Source organism: Falco naumanni, chromosome Z, assembly GCF_017639655.2.
Source record: "Falco naumanni isolate bFalNau1 chromosome Z, bFalNau1.pat, whole genome shotgun sequence".
Lineage (NCBI taxonomy): Eukaryota > Metazoa > Chordata > Aves > Falconiformes > Falconidae > Falco > Falco naumanni.
In genome coordinates this window covers 32572022-32593183 of record NC_054080.1, presented here as the reverse complement: position 1 = coordinate 32593183, position 21162 = coordinate 32572022, and positions in this window count along the sequence as shown.

Here is a 21162-nt window from a genome sequence, read left to right as displayed (position 1 = left end):
CTCAGAGATGGAGCCAGTGGTCCCTTCTATTTGTATAGGCATTAAACCTCTCTTGCACGCTTGCAGCTGTGCACCATCACCTTTCTCCAGCAACTTGGCCTTACGTGGCTTTTCAACCTGATCAGCATGTACACAGCAGCTGTGTCTGGCTCATAGATTTGCAGGGCCATGGAGAGACAACTGAACTGGATGCATGGAAATCAACGGAGGACACCACCAGCAGGAGTATGGATATGAATCAGCCTGCCAGCCATGGATTTTAGGGAGATTAAAGGACTAAAACATGGGGTTGCTCTTAGGTACTTAAGAAGAGGCAATGTGTAGTTCTACAGGCCCTTGACAGAGGTGAAATATCCCAGCTAAGGTTAGCTGTGAACTGCTCGTGTCTTCGGAAAGCTTTACCTGTGTCTCCTTGTGATACTGCATGGTGTGTTGTGAGCTGGTAATGTCTGAGGCAGCACCTTGGGAGAAGTCATTCATTCATTACAGAGATCACTTGTCCTATGTAGTCATCCTGCTGGACTGACCTGCATTTTCAAGACTATCGTTCCCTCACTCCTTCCTCACCTCTGCTGCTTCTCTAGGATCTTGGCTGTTACTTGCTTTCCCTTTTACAATTCGTGGTTCTTATGCAAGGGTTTTCCTCCCACCATAAAAGGCACTTCCAGTTGCAGCACTGGGAATGTCTGAGGAGGGGTAAGAAGGCAATAAACAGAAGAGTGCAAAGGTGTGCTTTGCTTGAACTGACAGCTCAGAAATTTTAGCTGAAGCAAGTTTCTGCCAGGTTTACGGGTAGGGACATCAGCCCAAGAACAGTAATTGTTTTAGATAAATAACGCCAAAGAACAACAATCCCAAAGGAGGAATTATTCCCCACAGAGTGTAGGAGCCCAGTACTCACTGTGTCAAGCCTATTGAGATTCAAGTTGTATTAAGCCTAGTTTTGCTGGTGTCCTGGTTTCAGCTGGGATGGAGTTAATTTTCTTCTTAGCAGCTAGTACAGTGCTCTGTTTTGGCTCTGATGTGAGAACAATGTTGATAACGCACTGGTAGGGGCATAAGAGACTGGGAAGGGACACAGCCAGGACAGGTGACCTGAACCAGCCAGAGTATTCCATACCATGAGACATTATGTTCGGTATATAAACTTGGAGGGTTACTGGGGGGGGATCGCTGCTCGGGGACTGGCTGGGCATCGGTCAGCAGGTGGTGAGCAGTTGTACTGTGCATTGCTTGGTTTCCTTTTCCCTTCCTTTGGATTTTACCCTTTTTCCCCACCTTTCCATCCTAATTGTTTTTAAGATTATGATTATGATTATGATTTTTATTGTTATTACTGTTGATCTTATCTCTTTTTTCTATTTAAATTATTAAATTGTTCTTATCTCAACCCTCAAGTATTACATTCCATTCTGATTCTCCACCCCACCCCTCTGGGTTGGGGGGGAGTGAGCAAGTGGCTGTTGGTGTTTGGTTGCTGGCTGGGGTTAAAACACAACAGTCTATTTTTTGGCGCCCAATATCGAAGGCTTGAGATAATGACAGGTCTAATCAGACTGTGTTAGATTGAAATGTTTGCAGTATTCATTGTATGAAATTGCTACAATGCTGGCTTATCTGATTTTGAATTTGCTGCCCATGATCTCAACGTTGAATTGTCTTGCTTATTTACAGTATGTGCTCTCTTTTGTGTTGTTTGTTTATATTGGGACCTGGGGTAAAGTTATTTTAGTGTTATACTATGTAGTATTAACTTATAATATGATTGGCTTATTGGTTATGCAGCTAATCTGGTCTGTGCACTGGGTTGTCACCTCTGTCTGTCTGGTGGCCCCTGTGGGGGAATGCTAGCAAGGGCACCTTTGGCTTTGTTTTTCCAGAGAGTCAGCCTGTGTCTACACCTCCCCCTTCCCCTCAGGGCTAATTAATGGCAGCTCCATAGTGACACTTCTGAGCCTAGTGATAGGAATACTGAATTCCGTCTTCGTGTCCTGGATGTGGTGGAATTTTAAGCAACAAACTGTAGCTACTGCTCCAGCCCCTGCAGCAGCTGCTGCAGCCGCTCCACCCTCAGCGGCTGCTCCAGCTCCTACAGCCCCTGCTCCAGCCGCTGTGGCCCCTGTTCCAGCTCCTGCTCCAGCCCCTTCTCCAGCTCCTACAGCCCCTGCTCCAGCCGCTGCTTCAGCCCCCGCAGCCGGTGCTGCAGCTACTCTAGCCCCTGTGGCAGGCATTCTAGTGACTTTGACCTTTGAAAAGAGTGATGCACAAGTCCAACTGGTGTCAGTGTTAGCGGCCCCTGTAGATAAAAGGAAATGGAAACGGAAACGGAAATGGAAATGGAAATGGAAATGGAAATGGAAATGGAAATGGAAATGGAAATGGAAATGGAAATGGAAATGGAAATGGAAATGGAAATGGAAATGGAAATGGAAATGGAAATGGAAATGGAAATGGAAATGGAAATGGAAAGCAAGTTTGGTAAAGGAGGATGAAGGAGCAGGCCCATCATGTGAACAAGATGAAGAAAGTGAACAAGAGGTAACCTCCCAATCCCAATCTTTGAGTAAACTGCCAGATATGTGGAATGATTATGCCCATAAACAGGTGAACACATTATCACCTGGTTGCTTCAATGCTGGGATACTGGGGCTAATAGTACAGAGTTGGAGGGTAGGGAAGCCAGGCAGTTGGGATCACATGCTAGAGAAAGGGTTGCTAGAGAAAGGGACATTGATAGGGCAATTGGAAAAGGAGCGCAAATAATCAGTCTCTGGAAGCAACTTCTGTTAAGCATGAAGGAAAGGTATCCCTGCAAGGAGGATATTACATGTTGTCCAACCAAGTGGACTGCAATAGAGAAGGGTATTCAGTACTTGAGAGAATTAGCTGTGAAAGAGATGATGATCTATTATAACCTGAATGATCCACAGTCACCCATAGATCCTGACCAAGTCCCATGCACATGACCGATGTGGCAGAAATTGATACAGACTGCACGATCAGCATATGCCAACTCATTGGCAGTAATAGGTTGGTCAGACACTGCATCACCAACAGTGGATGAAGCGGTTCATTGCCTCCGAGAATATGAAGATAGTATCTGTACCTACCTCATCTCGGCTGTAGAGAAATTGGTCCAACAGCTTAACAAGGATAGGTCCGACTCTCCACCAAAACAGATTCGCATCTCAGCTATCAACTGTAGATGTGTTTCTGTTTGGAGGAGAGAATATAGAAGATACACACCACGACATACCCTGTGGTTTTACCTGTGGGACCATGGAGAGAACATGAGGAGGTGGGATGGAAAAGCCACCTCAGTCCTGGAGGCACAGGTGCATTAATTACAAGGAAAAATAATCATAAATAAAGAGTCTTCCAAGAAAGTTGCTGCTCCAGTCTCCAGAGGGCAGTTTTCCAGACAGACTGAAAGAGATGGCTTTACTCACAATCCTGTGAAAAGGAATTCTAATCCATTCTGCCAAGACATAAGTGACCAGAACTACTCCACGCTAGATCCGCTTCGCACCACTTGCCACCCTGGTGGAGAATCCTACAAGCAGGATTACAGCGACGCTGCCTCCAGCCAGGCGGAGGACACGGATAGCTGCCTTTACCAGACCACGTGGATCTGCCGGCCAGGCACATCAGACCCACAGGAACATAAAGCTTTAGCAGATACAGGTGCACAGTGTACTTTAACGCCATCAAGCTATGAAGGGGCAGAGCCAACCAGTATTTCTGGAGTGACAGGGGGATCTCAACAGCTAACTGTATTGGAGGCTGAACTGGGAAGGAGTGAGAAAAACATCCCGTCGGGACTGGCCCAGAAGCTCCGTGTCTCCTTGGCATAGACTCTCTTAGGAGAGGGTATTTCAAGGATCCGAAAGGGTATCAGTGGGCTTGTGGTATAGCTGCTCTGGAAACAGAGGAAATCGAGCAGCTTTCTACCTTGCCTGGTCTTTCAGAAGAACCTTCTGTGGTGGGCATTACTGAAAGCTGAGGAACAGCAGGCGCTGATCGCCTCTACCACGGTGCACCGGGGGCAATACCGCACCAACCGAGACTCACCGATTCCCACCCAGGAGCTGGTCCGCCAACTAGAGAACTAAGGAGCAATCTCAGCAGAACCCATTCACCCTTTAATAGCCCCCCGTATGGCCACTGTGACAATCCAATGGAGAATGGAGACTAACAATGGACTATCGTGGCCTCAATGAAGTTAGTGCCGCCACCGAGTGCTGCCGTGCCAGACATGCTAGAACTTCAACATGAACTGGAATCAAAGGCAGCCAAGTTGTACGCCGCCACTGATACTGCAAATGCACTTTTCTCAATCCCTTTGGCTGCAGAGTGCAGGCCACAGTTTGCCTTCACTTGAAAGGTGTCCAATGCATCTGGAATCGACCGCCCCAGGGGTGGAAACTGGAAACACATCCCTACCATCTGCCATGGACTGATCCAGGCTGCACTGGAACAGGGTGAAGGTCCAAAACACCTGCAAGACATTGATGACATCATCGTATGGGGCAATACAGCAGAAGAACTTTTTGAGAAAGGGGAGAAAATCATCCAAGTCCATCTGAAAGCCGGTTTTGCCATAAACCAAAGTCAAGTCAAGGGACCTGCACAGGAGATCCAGTTTTTAGAGACGAAATGGCAAGATGTATGTTGTGAGATCCCAACAGATGTGATCAACAAAACAGCAGTGATGTCTCCACCAACTAGTAAGAAAGAAACTCACGCTTTCTTAGGCGTTTTGGGCTTGTGGAGAATGAACATACCAAGTTACAGTACGATTGTAAACCCTCTTTATCGTGTGATGTGAAAGGAAAATTATTTTAAATGGGGCCCTGAGCAACAAGCCTCTGAATAAATTAAACGAGAGATAGTTCAAGCAAGGCCTTGTGCCAGTTTGGACTGCGCAAGACGTAAAGAATGTGCTCTGCACCACAGCCAGGGAGAATGGCCCTGCCTGGAGCACCTAGCAGAAAGCACCAGGGGACACTCAAGGTCAGTCCTTGGGCTTTTGGCGTCGGTGATAGAGAGGATCTGATGCCCACCAGACTCCAACTGAAAAAGAGATACTGGCAGCTTATGAAGGGGTTCAAGGTGCTTTGGAAATGATCAATAGCGAAGCACAGCTCCTTCTGGCGCCCCGGTTACCAGTGCTGGGATGGAGGTTTCAAGGGAGGGCCTCCCCTACACATCATGCAACTGATGCTAGGTGGAGTAAGTGGGTCACGCTGATTACACAACGAGCTCAGATAGGAAACCTCAATCATCCAGGAATCTTGGAAATTATTATGGATTGGCCAGAATATGAAGATTTTGGGATGTCATCACAGGAAGAGGTGACACATGCTGAAGAAGCCCCTTTGTATAATGAACTGCCAGAACATGAGAAGCAATATAATATGCCTTGTTTACTGATGGGTCCTGTCACATTATAGGAAAGCATCGGAGGTGGAAGGAAGCTGTATGGAGTCCCCTACAACAAGATGCAGAGACTGCTGCTGAGACGGTGAATCAAGTCAGTTTGCAAAAGTGAAAGCTACCCAGGTGGCTTTAGATGTTGCTGAACAAGAAATGTGGCCAATACTTTACCTCTGTACTGATTCATGGATGGTGGCAATGCCCTGTGGGGGGGGTTACAGCAATGGAAGCGAAGTAATTGGCAACACAGAGGTAAACCCATCTGGGCTGCTGCATTATGGCAAGGTATTGCTGCTCAGTTGGAGAAATTGGTTGTAAAGGTACGTCATGTAGATGCTCATGTACCTAAGAGTCAGGCCACTGAAGAACATTTAAACAACCGTCAGGTAGATCAGGCAGCCAGGATTGAAGTAGCTCAAGTAGGTTTATATTGGCAATATAAATATTTATAGCTTGGTGGGCTCACAACACTTCAGGTCATCCAGGACAAGATGGAACATATAAATGGACCCAAAATCAAGGGGTGGACTTAACCATGGACACTATTGCACAGGTAATTCATGAATGTGAAATACGTGCTGCAATTAAGCAAGCCAAATGGTTAAAGCCTCTGTGGTATGGGGGACAATGGCTGAAATATAAATATGGTCAGGCTTGGCAAATTGACTATATCACACCCCCACAGGCCTGCCAAGGCAAGCGACATGTGCTTACAATGGTGGTAGCAACCACCGGATGGCTGGAAACATACCCTGTGCCCCGTGCCACAACCTGAAACACTATCCTGGGCCTTGAAAGACAGGTCTGGTGATGTCATGGAACCCCAAAAAGAATTGAATCAGACAACGCAACTCATTTCCAAAACAGTCTTATAGACACTTGGGCCAAAGAACATGGTATTGAGTGGGTATATCACATTCTCTATCATGCACCAGCCTCTGGGAAAATTGAACAATGTAATGGACTGTTAAAAACTACACTGAAAGCAAAGGGTGGTGGAACTTTCAAACACTGGGATAATCATCTAGCAAAGGCTATTTGGTTAGTCAATACCAGAGGGTCTGCTACTCTAGCTGGTCCTGCCCACTCAAAGCTTTTGTGTACTGTGGAGGGGGATAAAGTTCCTGTAGTGCACCTTAAAAACTGGGAAAACAGTCTGGGTCATTCCTACCTTAGGCAAAGGCAAACCCATTCATGGGATTGTTTTTGCTCAAGGACCTGGGAGCACTTGGTGGGTAATGCGAGAAGATGGGGAAGTTTGATGTGTGCCACAAGGGGATTTGATTTTGGGTGAATACAGTCAATAAATTAAGTGATGTTAATTGTTATATAATGTTGTATATTGTCTTTGGTGATGATGGTAGAATTTGAACCCACGCCCTGAAGACACTGGATAATCTTGTGGCATCCATTTCTGCCCTCTTTAGATCTGAAGATCTGAACCTTATTTTTTTCTTCAACTGCCATACCAACAAAGATCGACTGGTGAAACCAGATCAGCACAGCTGTAATAGGATTAGAACTGGCTTCAACATGGAAAAATTCAACACCACATACTGTCCTCCTTGCCCAGAAAGACTGTTACAACAGATGGAGCCTAACATTATGGACTAAATTAACTCAATGGATTTTAGAGGGATGGTCCATAGACTAAGGGAATGATATCTGTGTATTTATATAAAGAACAGGAGGAGCGATGATGATGATGTATTGGAAAATGTAGCATGACACAAATGGTGTGGAATAAGGGATGGATACTGTCCTGGTTTCAGCTGGGATGGAGGTAATTTTCTTCTTAGTAGCTAGTAAAGTGTTGTGTTTTGGCTCTGATGGGAGATAAATGTTGATAGAACACTGATGGTTTTAGTTGTTGCTGGGTAATATTTATACTAAATCAAGGACTCCTCGGTTTCTTGGGCCCTGCCAGCCAGAGGGCTGGAGGGGCACAGGAGACTGGGCAGGGACACAGCCAGGACAGGTGACCTGAACCAGCCAGAGTATTCCATACCGTGAGACATTATGTTCGGTATATAAACTTGGAGGGTTACTGGGGGGGATCGCTGCTCGGGGACTGGCTGGGCATGGGTCAGCGGGTGGTGAGCAGTTGTACTGTGCATTGCTTGGTTTCCTTTTCCCTTCCTTTGGATTTTACCCTTTTTCCCACCTTTCCATCCTAATTGCTATTATTATCATTGTTATTGTTATTATTGTTGTTGTTATTGTTATTAATATTACTGTTATTATTATTGCTGTTGTTCTTATCTCTTTATTCTGTTTAAATTATTAAATTGTTCTTATTTCAACCCTGGAATTTTACATTCTTTTCTAATTCTTCTCCCCCCGCCCCCTGGAGGGGTCGGCGGGGGGGGGGGGGGGGGGGGCGGGGAGAGTGGGGAGTGAGCAAGTGGCTGTGTGGTGTTTGGTTGCCACCGGTAGTGTCTGGTTGCCGGCCGGGGTTAAACCACGACACCTGGTTTGCCTTTCTTCCAGCATTTTGCTACTGCGGCAAAATTGCTTCTTCTCAGTCAGGGTGACTTTCCCAAGAGCAGACCCAAGGCTTCATGGAAAGCCACAAACACATTTTGAATACCTAGCCCTGTATCAGGCTTATCCTACTAACATCTGCTCCCACAACTGCCTCTGATGAGGAGTCGAGCTGCTGGTGCTAACCCTGAAAATTCAGGGTGTATTTTCAGCAATGTCCTTCCTCCTCTCTCGCTTCTCCAGCTTCTGGCCCCCAATAATCAAGACCACATAACAGTAGCAGCTAAAGTCCTGGATGTGCTCAGATTTCTGAGCCAAATCCTTGCAACCTTTGGGCTTGAGAGGCTACAGTCACACATGTCTACATGCCTCAGGGCATGCCCCAGGCTGTCTCATCTTGCAGCAGATCATATTGACTCTGGATGTGTGCAAGCCCATACAGTAAGAGGCTCCTTATTTGTTAGCACATCACACAAGAAGCTGAGGAATTGTGTTCAAATCCCCTGTTTGCCTGGAGACACATGAATCTGCAATCCGCCTTGCCCAAGGAGCATATTTTCCCACCACATTTCAGAGCTATCTCACAACCTTACCTCTGCTGGCTGCTCAGCTTCACACAGTAAACTTAGATAGTGAGTGATGTAAGAAGTAGAAGGGAGTGTCCTAACCGGTAAGAAAGTGGATAGAAAAAGGCGTGCCATGCCCAGTCTCCCTCCTTCTTACTATGCTGTATCGTCCTTTCCTGAACCATGCCTTTCCTTCTGAAGGAAAGGGCTCACCTGGCTGCAGGGTGTAACATAAGGGTATTCATGACTCACTGGGAGCACTGTGCCTACCCTGAAGACTTCATGGCATCTCTTACCAACCAGTTTCAGCACTCTACTCAAGTGTGCTGGATTTCGTTAGTACTAATCTTAATTACCTACTTTTCCTTATGTATAGGAAACACCTTGAGTGCAGGGCACCTGAAGGTGAGCAAGTTCCCCCCATTCTCCTCTCCTTTCTACCACTGTGCAGTGGCTGTTATAATGGCCCATCTTTTGCTCTGTATAAATGGCAGCTTTTCAGTCTTGTGAAATCATCTGTCCCAAGGAATTCTTGTGGCTAGAGGATTTCCCTGTGTCACCACATGTGCTTCATAAAGGGCTGCCTTGTGTGCATTTTTAAACATTCACCCCATATACTTGCAATGGACAGATACATTGTACAGCATATGTATAATAGATATCATACATATATCTTTATCTATAGCTAATAGATCGATATAGATATTTGTATTCTACATAAAAATTATGTACATAAATGTAAATTTTCCAGTACCTTGCCCTTGCACCAAAAGCTGATGGTTATTTTCTGGCAAAACCCTGATTATATTTTTTCCCATCTAAATGTTGTCCTTATGTTTGAAATCTGAACCAGTCTCTGAAGATTAATACAACAGAAAGGCACTACTGGAGGCTGCTGGAGGACATTTTTCTTTTAAATTCTGATAAACTTAAGTGCTGCTCATTAATTTTTGTGTCCCAGAGGAGTGCCTGGAGCCTGCAGAGTAATTTTCTTCCAACAACTTGCATAAAATTTTGCACTGCACTTTGGATCCAAGCCAAGTTGTCGGGACTGTTATTTATTGCAACTAGTAAAAATGATTCTCAGCTGTCGTAAGTCAGAGACATTCGAATGACTTTGGTGGAGCTGCACTCGCTTGCATCGGCGACCTGATGAATACCCTGTAATAAGAACTAACAACGTTGACATATCAGCTACTGTTGCAGCTGTTATCAGTGGATTTTTAGTTACTCAAGGGAGGAAAGGCAAAAAGGAGAAAGAAACCTTCTTACAAAGACACTGAGCTAGCTGCCTGGCTCAAGACTCCAACACTGTAAATCTCCATTTCCATGCACCTTCATGTTCACATACTCCCTTTTTTTTATTTTTTCATGTAATCCATTAAGCAACCTGTGGCCACCAGTACTGACTAAACCCATGTTCTGTCACTATAGGGACCTAAGTCCCCTCCTTGGGTCTTCACAAAGAAGAACTAAAGCAAAGCCATGAGGCAGTTACCCAAGAGAGAAGCTGCAGTCAATGAAGGGGAAAGGGACAGTGATGTTAACAAGCCCCAGCAAACAGTGACCACTGTTAAGAATTGTCAGTGGCTTGATGCACAGAAGAAACTGAAGGGGCAGTCTATCATGTCCTGCTGTACAAATGCTTCAGGCTACTGTAGAGGTGACTGTTATCTGACATGTGAATTCATGAAAATTCAGGCTTTTCAGCAAAAGGTATCTGTTCTACTATATGCACTGCCAAAGAGAAGCAGAAACCTCTGAAAAAGGTTGAAATCGTGGCCAGGTTCTTCCCAAACCAATCAGCTCTTCATCTCAGACATTGTCTGCTTGTAGCAGGAGTACATAATATTCACGCTGTGCCTAGAGAAACATGAGCTAAGGGGTGACCTAAGCTGTGACCTTCAGCTCCTTTGCTGCATGGAGCATTTGCTCATAGGATGTCGGCTGGCTGGCAGACCCTGAGCCCTACTGCTCAACCTACACCTGAGGTGCACAAGCCTGGGAGACAGAACTTTCCTGCACGTGTGCTTCATTCCTGGTCTAAGCAAAGACAAGCTGGCACTGTGTCTTTCTAGCTGTTGTGGGGGAGGTGGCTGATTCCATGCCTTTGCTGCAATGATTTCTCTTCACATAAAACGTTTCTCACTGAAAGAGCTAGACAATGACGTCATTCTTCCCCTTAAATAACAGAGTTCCCAGCTCTTCAAATCAAAGGCAGCCTTTTGTGATACTCCCCCTGGGCTAGATCCCAATGTCTTCTTAGGCTTCATGTTTGTGCCTGTTGTTATTTCTGATTGATTTTTAATGCATTGCGTTTAATTTATGTTTCCACATTCATCCTGGCAACCTGATAAGCCTGTTAAATAATACAAAACTTGAGGTGACACACCCCAGCAGCAAGTCAGGCCTGTTAATACTACACAAATATTTTTGTGCTCTACATTTTCTGACCCCAAGACTCTGCAGCGGCTGTGAAGTTTGGCAGTTGATCAGGCCATTTATTGCTTTTGAGATCTCTGCAGCCCTTGTGGACCAAAGCTTGACTGGTGTAGTTCAGTGTGGCTCCATTGACTTCAGTTAGGCAGCACAGGTTTCTGCCTACTGAAAATCTGGTCCTGCATCTTCCTCTCTCTCTCTTCTGCCTTCTGCTCAGAATCTCTGTAATGATCAGGGAGGCCAAGATTTTCAAGCCTGTTGAAGGGCATTAATGGGAGTAAGACAGAAAAATGTCTGATCTGTTTTGTAGATTTCAACTTTAATGTTTAGCAAGTGAAGCGGATTAGTTCCTTCAGTGCAGCAACAAGGACTTACCCAAAACCATCTTAAGTCAGGACAGTTTTGCATTGATTGGGCAAGTTTCATAACCATTGTGACAAGCTCCTCCCAGTCCAATGACTTCTGCAGGTCTTTGTGCAGCACGCACAGAACTGCCGGGCCTCTATCTCTTTAGTATGGATCTGACCTGCTGGGTGTTAATAGACCTGACTCAGCAGACATCAAGCATTTTACTGTCTTTCTTTTTTTAATGTTAAAAAAAAAATTCAATTGATTGTAGCTCATATTTCCACCTTTTATTTCACTCCTTGTGGTTAATACCACTGTTATTGGAAGAGCACATTACAGAGCCTGGTGTTATTTTTATATACCACATTTGATCTCAGGAAACCTTTTTATCCTTGCTCCACTGGTGTTTAGTAACAAAATTTTAACTAAGGCTTCAGTGCCCGTGATGCCAGTATAGCCTTATGCACATGCTGTCCATATGAAAAGAGGGGAGTGAAGTAGAGTGACGGTGGAGAGGCCATGCCTCAGAGATCAGGATCTGAGGTGGCCATCATCTGTGTAATGGCACAGCCTGCAAAATGGACAGAATCACAGGTAGGTGACAAGAAACAAGTAAAAACAGAGCATAAAGCCATCAGGTTTTCAGAAATTCATATGGATAACAAGTAAATTAACTTTCCTGCTGCTCCCATAGTCCTACTAGTTGAGGATCGCCTCTGCTGGCTGAAGAGATACTGTCAGAGTCATCCCAGAGAGTCCTATTACACCTTGTGCCTCTGATTGCCCCTGAGGTTATGGCCAAGGTGCTCTCTTGTTCCAGATGTTACTAAATTAATTCAGAATGATAGAATCTTTTAGGCTGGAAAAGACCTTTAATGTCATCAGTTCCAAGTCTAACCTAGCACTGCCAAGTCCACCACTAAACTATGTCCCTAAGTGCCACATATACGTGTCTTAAATACCTGCAGGGGTAGTGACTCAACCACTTCCCTGAGCAGCCTGTTCCAACTCTTTTGATGATTTTTTTCTTCCTAATGTCCAATCTAAACCTTCCCTGGTGCAACTTGAGGCCACTTCCTCTTGTCCTTTTGCTTGCTACCTGGGAGAAGAGACCGACCCCCACCTGCATACAGCCTCCTCTCAGGCAGTTATAGAGACTAAAGTCCCTCAGAGCCTCCTTTTCTCCAGGCTAAACAACCCCAGTTCCCTCAGCTGCTCCTCATAACACTTGTGCTCCAGACCCTTCACCAGCTTCATTGCCCTTCTCTGGACATGTTTCAGCACCTCAATAACTTTCTTGTAGTGAGAGACCCAAAAATGAACACTGTATTTGAGGTGCAGCCTTGCCAGTGCCGAGTACAGGGGGACAAGCATGCCAACAAAATAGATGACATTGCTCTTGGGCTCTGAAAGCAATGCATCACTTCCTGGGGCATCTCTGAGCAGCAAAACTGCCAGCAAGGTGGGCCTGCCAAACACAGGCATAAAATGTGCCACCTGTGGTTGGAGATGCTGGTTCAGTATGGTTGGATGTGCACCAGGGAGTGGGACAAAGGACCCTTTCTATTTCCACTCCAGCAGCCTCGGGACTGAGAAGTGATTCCTTGTAGCCGATGATTGATGGTAGGGGGACAAAAAATGCCGTGGTGACATGAGGCAGCCAGCTGGCTTGCTGAGGGGATGTTCATCTTGTTAACCCTGGCTCAGCCTTGAGCAGCAGGAAGAAACAGTGACACCATTTCCCAGAAGTTTAGCTGGCAACAGCAGTGATTGCAAATGCTTAGCTAAGTGCTTTTTGTCACATTTTGCTAACAAAGCAGGGGGTCAGGTCCCTTCTGTCTGTTGGGATATAAATATCTTAATTAGATCTTTGAAAAAGAGAGAGAAGAAAAAAATCTAGAATCCTGGGAGATTTTTTTTTTTTTGTATTAAAAGTATAACTCAAGTAGTGCTGGCACCAGGATGCATAATCCACTTACCAGGATGGAGAGGGCTCTGGAGCTGCACCACAAATGTATCATTTGATAACAGTAATGAAAAAGACACAAATCTATATCTGCAAATAGCATTAGAGCAGACTTGGTTTGGGGGACCAAAGGAAGTTGATGCTGAATTTATAAGGCAGAGATCTCAAACGTTTAAGGCCTGTGCTTTTTTTCCTCCTTCATTTTGTTTCATTCTCCCTTACTTTTTTACTTTTTAATAACTTGACCCTTGGTTTGATTCAGCTCTTAGCCCTATAATCAAAACAACTTAGTCAAGAAAAGTCGTAGAGTGAAGTGGGCCTGCCTGGCCTCATGGGCTGAGCGGAACCAGCCAGCTCCTGCTTGTTCACCCTGCCCTGCAGGCTTTGCACATGGTCTGAGACACACACATCACATCGTGGTGTCTGCCACTGAGCTGGGGCTGGAAAAGCTACAGGGCCAGACAGGAGAGACCACATCCAGCTAACCACCAGACAGGATCTTCTCCAACAGGGATGTCCCAACTTTCTCCATCCCATGTCACACTGTCTGTCACTTTTAGGAGCCTCCTAAAGAAGAAGCAAGCACGTTGGAGGAAACATGAGATCTGGAGGGAACAGACATGGATAAAAGAGCACAATAAATGCTCTTCTATTGATGCCCAGCAGACCTCTTGACCAGTCTCCAGTTGTGGCCATAGGAAATGTTCCTTAGGGAAAGACATAAGCCCATCCACTTACATGAGTTTCTCCAGTTCCTTTGTGAGACAGTCTGCTGTCACAACCTCCCATGTCAGTAAGTTCCAAAAATTCCTTTTCCCTCTGTAGAAACAGTCTCTTTCTTTTCTGTTTTAAACCAGTCCCCTTGGCTCCAGTACTGCAGGACTTGATGAGCTACACATCCACTTTAAGCTTGTCCTCCACTTTACTGATTTTGCCTGTGCCTGTCTCATACTCTTCAGCCCAGTCCCAGATAAAAAACTCTTAGCTTCTTTACTGTCCTTGAAAGCCACTTCCCCATCTCTACTGGATTTTTTTTTTTTTCATTTGCTCTTTTCTTTCCATTCCCTGCATCTAGCATGTCTTTCTTGGATTCAAGAGGGACAAGACCTGCAGTCTTTGCTCACAATGTAGGTGCATCAAGATTTTCCCATTCACACCTTTTACCAGGTCTTTGATGGATATGCTGATACCCACCAAATCTGGTACCAGCACTGATCTCTGAAGGATCTTCCATTGAACCCAATCAGGCAAATGGAGCAGTATACAACTCTAAAACCATACTGGTTTTTACTCAGTATACTGTTTACCCATGTGCTCTGTGACCTTAGTCTTGACTGTAGATTTTTATCATCTTCTCAGGAGTATAAGTCACCCATAGATTGGTAGTTGCTGCAGCCATCTCACACCCTTGCTGTTTGCAATGACAGGTTCTGCACCTCTTGCAGCAGATATGGAGGCTCACACCTACGTTCCCACTCAGCCTTCTAGTTAATGCCACCTGGTCATAGGAACTTGTTAACATCTTATTAAACGTGGAGCCAGATTTTTTTTTTTTTTCAGGCTTTCAGACTCCTGGCATTAGTTCAGACTGGCACTTGTACATTTTGCCCTCACTCTGTCTCCTGGCACGTGTCAAGCAGCCAGAATTGCAAGTAACCGAATTTTCTGTGTGGCTGTGCTCTCTATTTCTTTACTGATCCTTTTTTAGACACACCAAATGTTAGCCAAATACACCCCATAGGCCATGCCAGTCTGAACAAGGTGCTTTTGCCAGCTCAGAGCTGACAACTCCTCTATGACCTTTTTCCTTTCCTGTACCAGCAGGCAAGTTCTGTTAGGAAGAGGGATAGCCAGTCCTTTCTGCGTGGGTTCCTCTTCTCCTGAAAGGTTTCCCAAATCATTACTATCTACCTCTCCACACCCTCACCTACTTCATCCACAATTCAAGGCTCTAAATTCCTCCTCTGGCTCCTCGGCCTCACACGAGACAGGGAATTTCAGACAGTGCTACCATCAAGATCACAGCTCCAGTCTCCAGTTTCGGCATTGAGACAGTAAAGTTTACCTCCCAAGGTGAGAGTGCCTTAGAGAAACAACAGTTCAAAGGCAAGACCCACTGCAGTGCTGCAGAGGGGTCTCCCTCATGATGAATGGGTGTTAGTGATGGCCCAGGTACCCAGGGACCTCCTGATAGTTCTTGATCCAACCCTGCCGATGGAAGTCTGGCCTCACAGATACTCTTTGCATTCAGTGTTTTGCATCTCCTAGCAGATTTCCTTAATTTCTTCAAGCATGCCCCTGAGCCATGCTGTCTGAGATGTTTCTGATAGGAGCTGGATGGGCACCTTGAGCTTTTTTATGCTGTGTGAAATCTCCCAGAAGAATGGCTTCTGGCCTCTTCAGCTCTGTAGCTCTTAACATCACGGATCACTTTAACAGGCTTTCTGGCAAACCTTAGGAGGACAGCTGTGCTCTGAATGGGCTCAGACAGTGGAGCAGGGCTTAGCTCCATGTCCCTCTTTTAAGGAACACAGGGTGCTGGCAGGACCCTCAAGGCTCTTGAAAGGTACGGGAACTGGGAGGAGGTAATTTTTCGAAAAACACACCTAAATGCCAAGCCTGTCACTTGCATTTATTTCTGTGATTCTTCCTCAGACTCCCATAATAAGCTATAGGAGGAAACTGCATCTCCAGGAAGCTGTCTGAGCTGTGCATGCTGCACAGTGCAACTAAGGAACCCCAGGGGTTACAGAGAATGAATTCCAACAGCAGGGTAGTGACATGGGGATACAGGAGAGCTTGCAGGGACAGAAGATGGGGCAATCCTGAAGAAACAAGGAAAAATACTGCCTCCAGGACAGCAAGGCAACTGTAGCAGCAGAATTAACTTACCAGCCTTACGCTCCTACCTTGCTAAGGTACTGGCACAGGAAAGGAGTAGAGACTTTCATGTTTAAAATAATCTAAAGCTGTGGGTTTGGGGTTTTTTTATTTCTGGTGTGTTTTATTTTTTCTGGTTTATTGATGGAAAGCTTATTTGATACTCTTGCTGAACTGAAACCAATTTTTTCTGCTAAGCAGCTGCAGTCTCTTGCACACAGGAGGGCTGCCTGTGGTCTTGCAGGAGGCACAAGCTGATCCAACTGTGGAGCTACAGAGCTACAAGCCAGAAACCATCAAAGAGGAGAGCTGGAGCACCTAGCAGGAACAGCTGAAGAAGTGCAAGTCAGCTAGAGCAAGCAGCAGCATTTACTTGCCTGGGAAGACAGTAAGCCAGTCCTAAGCTGTTACTGTTGAGAAAGAAGCAATCTGGTGGTTTATTGGCTGTGCTAAAAATATATATCCATACACACTGTTAAAGGAGTGACTGGTCCCTACAGTACCTCGTTTTCTCTGTGCTATCTTCCTTTTTTCTGCCTTTGATAAACTCATGTTTGTTAATCCATGTCCTTAAAGGGGAAAAGTTAGGTCATTAAGCACCAAACAGTTCAACACTTTTTTGTGTTTCAGTCTCACATTCTTTTATTGTGACCACTAACATCTAAAACCAGACATTGCTGCTGCAGTGAAGTCCTAGTGAAAAGCCTCCATATGCTCTACACAGGAAGCTCAGCTGAAGTAAAGCTACATGTTTCTGTTAAAGGAAATGGAAAAAATATTTTTCACATCCTCAGCTGCTGAAAAAAAACTCATTACATTTTTCAAATTGCAGTACGTGTGTTCTCCCTCTGCCTGGGAGAAGGAAAGACTGTACCACAGGGGAGGTCAGGTTTTCTCTCCAACCTGATGTTCTCAAAACTTGTGCTTAAAAAAAAATACAAATGAAAGAAAACCTGGTGTTCTCCCATCATCCTGTGACTCCAGGGGCTGGAACACCGGCTCACATCTTGTGGCAGTACTGAGACAGATCATGAACTCCCCACCTATCAGCCCAGAAACAGGCCATGGTAGACAGTCTTTATCACCTCACATTTCAGTAAGGTTTGGGCCAGGAAGGTGTGATCTCTGTCACGAAAGCATATTACTTGTGGCCAGCACATCAAATGCCCAGGCTTTACAGCAATGTTGCTGCTGGCCTTGCCACACTGCTACTATGCCTTCCCCAAGAATCACTCTCACTGCACCAGCTCTCACAAGTGCAGTGAACATGGCCACGGGATTTTGATGACTTGGAGCATATCTTCAGCTTTGCCATTTATTGGGCTTGCTTCACCCAAAGCATCTCCAGGGCGATCAGGCCTGAAGATGGCTCAATGCCACATGCCACTGTCACCATCTCAGGATGCTTTGCTTGCTGCCTTTGAGGGCAGCAGAGCTGTCTGCAGGCATCAGCTGTGTGTATTGCTCAGGTCCCTCAGTGGCTCAAAGGAAAAACATACCTGCCTTTCTGGGAGAGCACAGTTAGAGCGAACACCATCTTTCCTTCTTTTTTACCAGCAAGTAGAAAATAAATCAACTGCTTACCTTTTTTCATTTATGTACATGAAAACATAAGTAATTTTTCTTTATAATTCAAAATGGCTTAAAATCAAATCAGGTGAGCCAAGTTTAAAAATCTAGAGCTGCCTTTTGAAGGGAAAAGGAAACACTCAACCTGTGGAAATCCTTACTTGAGCCCTGGGGAAGAGGGTATTTTTGAAAAAGTGAAGTCAGATTGGGAGAACAGTCACTTCCAAAAGAGCAGAAAGAATATTTTCCTCATTCTGGAGCACTTACTTGGCTGTTCAGAGCTGAGAACTGGAAGGTAAAAGGAAGGGCAGAGAAGTTTAATTTTCCTTTTCTAATCTATGAATATAAACAAGATGTAAAACGAGATTTATTACTGTTAAAATCTTGAAGGTAATTATGACCACGAGCTAAATTCAAATCACTGGCTAAGGATCGTATTACTTTTGTTTAATAAATCACTTAGTTTAAAATGTTGTATATGTTTTGATAAACCTTCTCTTTTGCAGTATGCAAAGTACTTCTATATAATTACAAAGGAAAAAAGTAGAAATGTGATACCTCTATCCACACATACAAAACCCTAGCTGAAATGCTGTTTTGCAGCTAACTGAATCCCAGTTCTCTTCCAGAAGCTGTTTAACCGAGATCACTAGAACCATTAAGTAGAAAAGCAAATGGGTCTTCATCAGCCTCCAGCATCATAAAGAAAGTAAAAATTATTAATCTGAAGGAACATGTTAAACCTTCTGACCGAGTGAAGAATAGCTGTGGGTCCTGACTGTATCCTCAGCTCAGCCAAAAGATATGTTGCATTTTATCAGCAAATGAGAATCAGACTTTCTTGGAGAAGAAAAAAACCTGAAAGCCACCACATAGTAAAATGTAAGCAATAATTTAAATTGAAGCTTCCTGGTTTTTTTACTTAAATCATGATTAAACATGATGTTTTAAATCATTGTGATAAATTAATTTCCCCTCCTGTCAGGACTCTCCTTATTAAACTGACACATCTAAACTCTCAGTCAGAAAGGCTCAGCTATTAGTCAACACAGGTCTTCTGGAGGGAGTTAAAAAAAAACGGTTTAATCCTGCTTCCCCATCCCCCTTTTTCTCATCTAATTCAATTTTCTTCTATTGATTCTGGTTTTATGACATATACCCAGCTTCTATGTCATAAGGAATGTCATCTGTACTTAAAATCATGGTAATGAAAACCAAGATTACCCAGAGCACATGCTAAAGATGTATATTAAGAAAATGCAGATGAAGGCCATACTTCGCCTCAGTTTTTTAGGATCTGTGTCCATGCACAGTCTCCCTCCCACCAGGCCTCGCTTTTCTGGTTGCTGTTTTGTGGTGCTCAGCGCAAACAAGCCCCGATATACCTGCCCAAGCCAACCATGAGACTTGTGGCAGAAAGTTCCCCTACAGCCTCCTTCCTCCCAGTGCCACCAGCAGGTCCCCGGTGTGGCAGCAGAGGATGGGTCCTTCCTGACTGATCTCATCATTGCTCTGCATGCCCATATCTTTGTTTGAGCAGATGCTCTGCCAATTCCTCGTGTGTCAGGGGGCAAGCAGATTTACTTTCTTCAGCAGCGACCTCAGAAGTCAAGCTTGTCTCAACACTTTGTGCCTGATTCTGGGCACCACAGTGCCTGGGCACAGAGAGCCAGCTTACAGCACAGCACAACACACCAGCCCACCTGGAGACCCAGGTCCAGCTGCACAGCAGCAACAAAACCTGACTTCCCATGAAAGGGGGGACAGCTGCAGAGACATTCCAATGCCCACTAGCTGTTAATGTCTGTAGGTGGGCTGCCAAACCTATAGAAATTTTTACCTTAGTGCAATATCAGCCCAGTCCATGAGGGGCCATTGCAGAAAGCTCTTCTTCACCCCTGACTCTGGTTTATTCTAATACAATGCACTTCTAACAAGGTGCTTGTAAACACTGTTAAGTGTGCTTTAGTCATCTTTGGTATCTTTTGAATGATTTTATACATGTCTGTCAGCAACCACACAAGGAGGTAATTCTCTAAGTTTTTTCTAAAACACCTTTTCCTTTAGTAACCTCTAATTGTCCATTTCTTAGTGGCTTTTTGTCATGCAGCTTCTGGCATGTTCCTTTTTTAGCTGAGGGTCCAGTACACTGTGTTGTTAATGCTTTTAAGTAACAAATAAGAAAACCCAAATTAGGAAACCCTGGTACAGAGCAGGCATCTTTGTTGCACATGGAGTGTTGATACAGTGGGGAGGAAGAAGAGTGATTGCTGGGGAGAACTGTGCAGATAACAATGACAGGCAAACGACTCCATCAGCTGATGACTGAATTGATTATATGAAGGCAAAACTGGGGGTTTTGTCATTAACGAAGGCACCACCAGAAATGGGAGTGTTCTTCCCTGTGTAGATCAGGAAAGATGGGCCAGATCTTACTGCTTTAACTGCACAGTTCTATCTGCTGCCATAGGAAGTACTTTACTGCAAATCAAACTTCAGAAATGTAGAACAAGGATCAATCACATTTCAGTTTGAACCTGGGTGGGATACCAATACAAATATCATAACATTAATAATGAGCTGTGGACTCCTGTTATAAAAAGGGAAGAAAAGTTACATAACATTAAATGTTTGCAAAGCAACATTTACCCATTTTCTTAATTTGTTTAAATAAACTGTAGTGTTAATATACTATTCATTTAGTAGTATAGTACTACTGATGTAGTATTATTAAACTGATCAATAAGCTGCAGATAAACGCTTCTGGGGAGTAAGCCTAGATGTTTGCAAATACAGCCTCTCACAATGGGGTGCGTTAATAACATTGTACAAATTCGACATATCCCTTCTCCCCCTTTTTGTGTTTTCCTGCTGTCACTGACACTGTCATTTCGCAGTTAGTTTACTATGTAGTCAACCCAAAGAACCTGCAGTGGACTGAAAGTGAATATTACCATTAGTTGCTATTTCTTGGAGCATAATGCTTTTTAGGATGGTAAGAGAAGGGCCACATTCATAGGATCTTGGGTACCAACAGCGCTGTTGAATTCAGTCCCCTGTTGCGTCAAGCAGTGCAGATGTGTATCACAGACAGGACAGCAGGCTGCCTATGCACATACCCTCCACATGCTCCAAAAAGCTTCCAGGCACAGCCTAAAGGACATGCAGGCTGAGGAACAAGCCAGAGCCCTGGGACAAGAGAAACAGTAGCTTCAGGTGATCCTAAAAGCAGATCACGCTCCATTGTACAGAGCAGAGCAGAAAGAACACCAGCTTTGCACCACAAATCTGTCCTGAAGGGAAAACTGTCTTCTCGACCCACTCTGAAGATTGGTGTTCTGTCTGGTTGTGTTGCAGGGATGCACTAGAAGCAACCCCCGCAACAAAAGGCTCATGCCTCACAGCACGAGGGCTCATGCTCATACCTGTCTCGACTGGTCAGCTCCAGGAGCAGCGTTGGGGAATGGTAACATT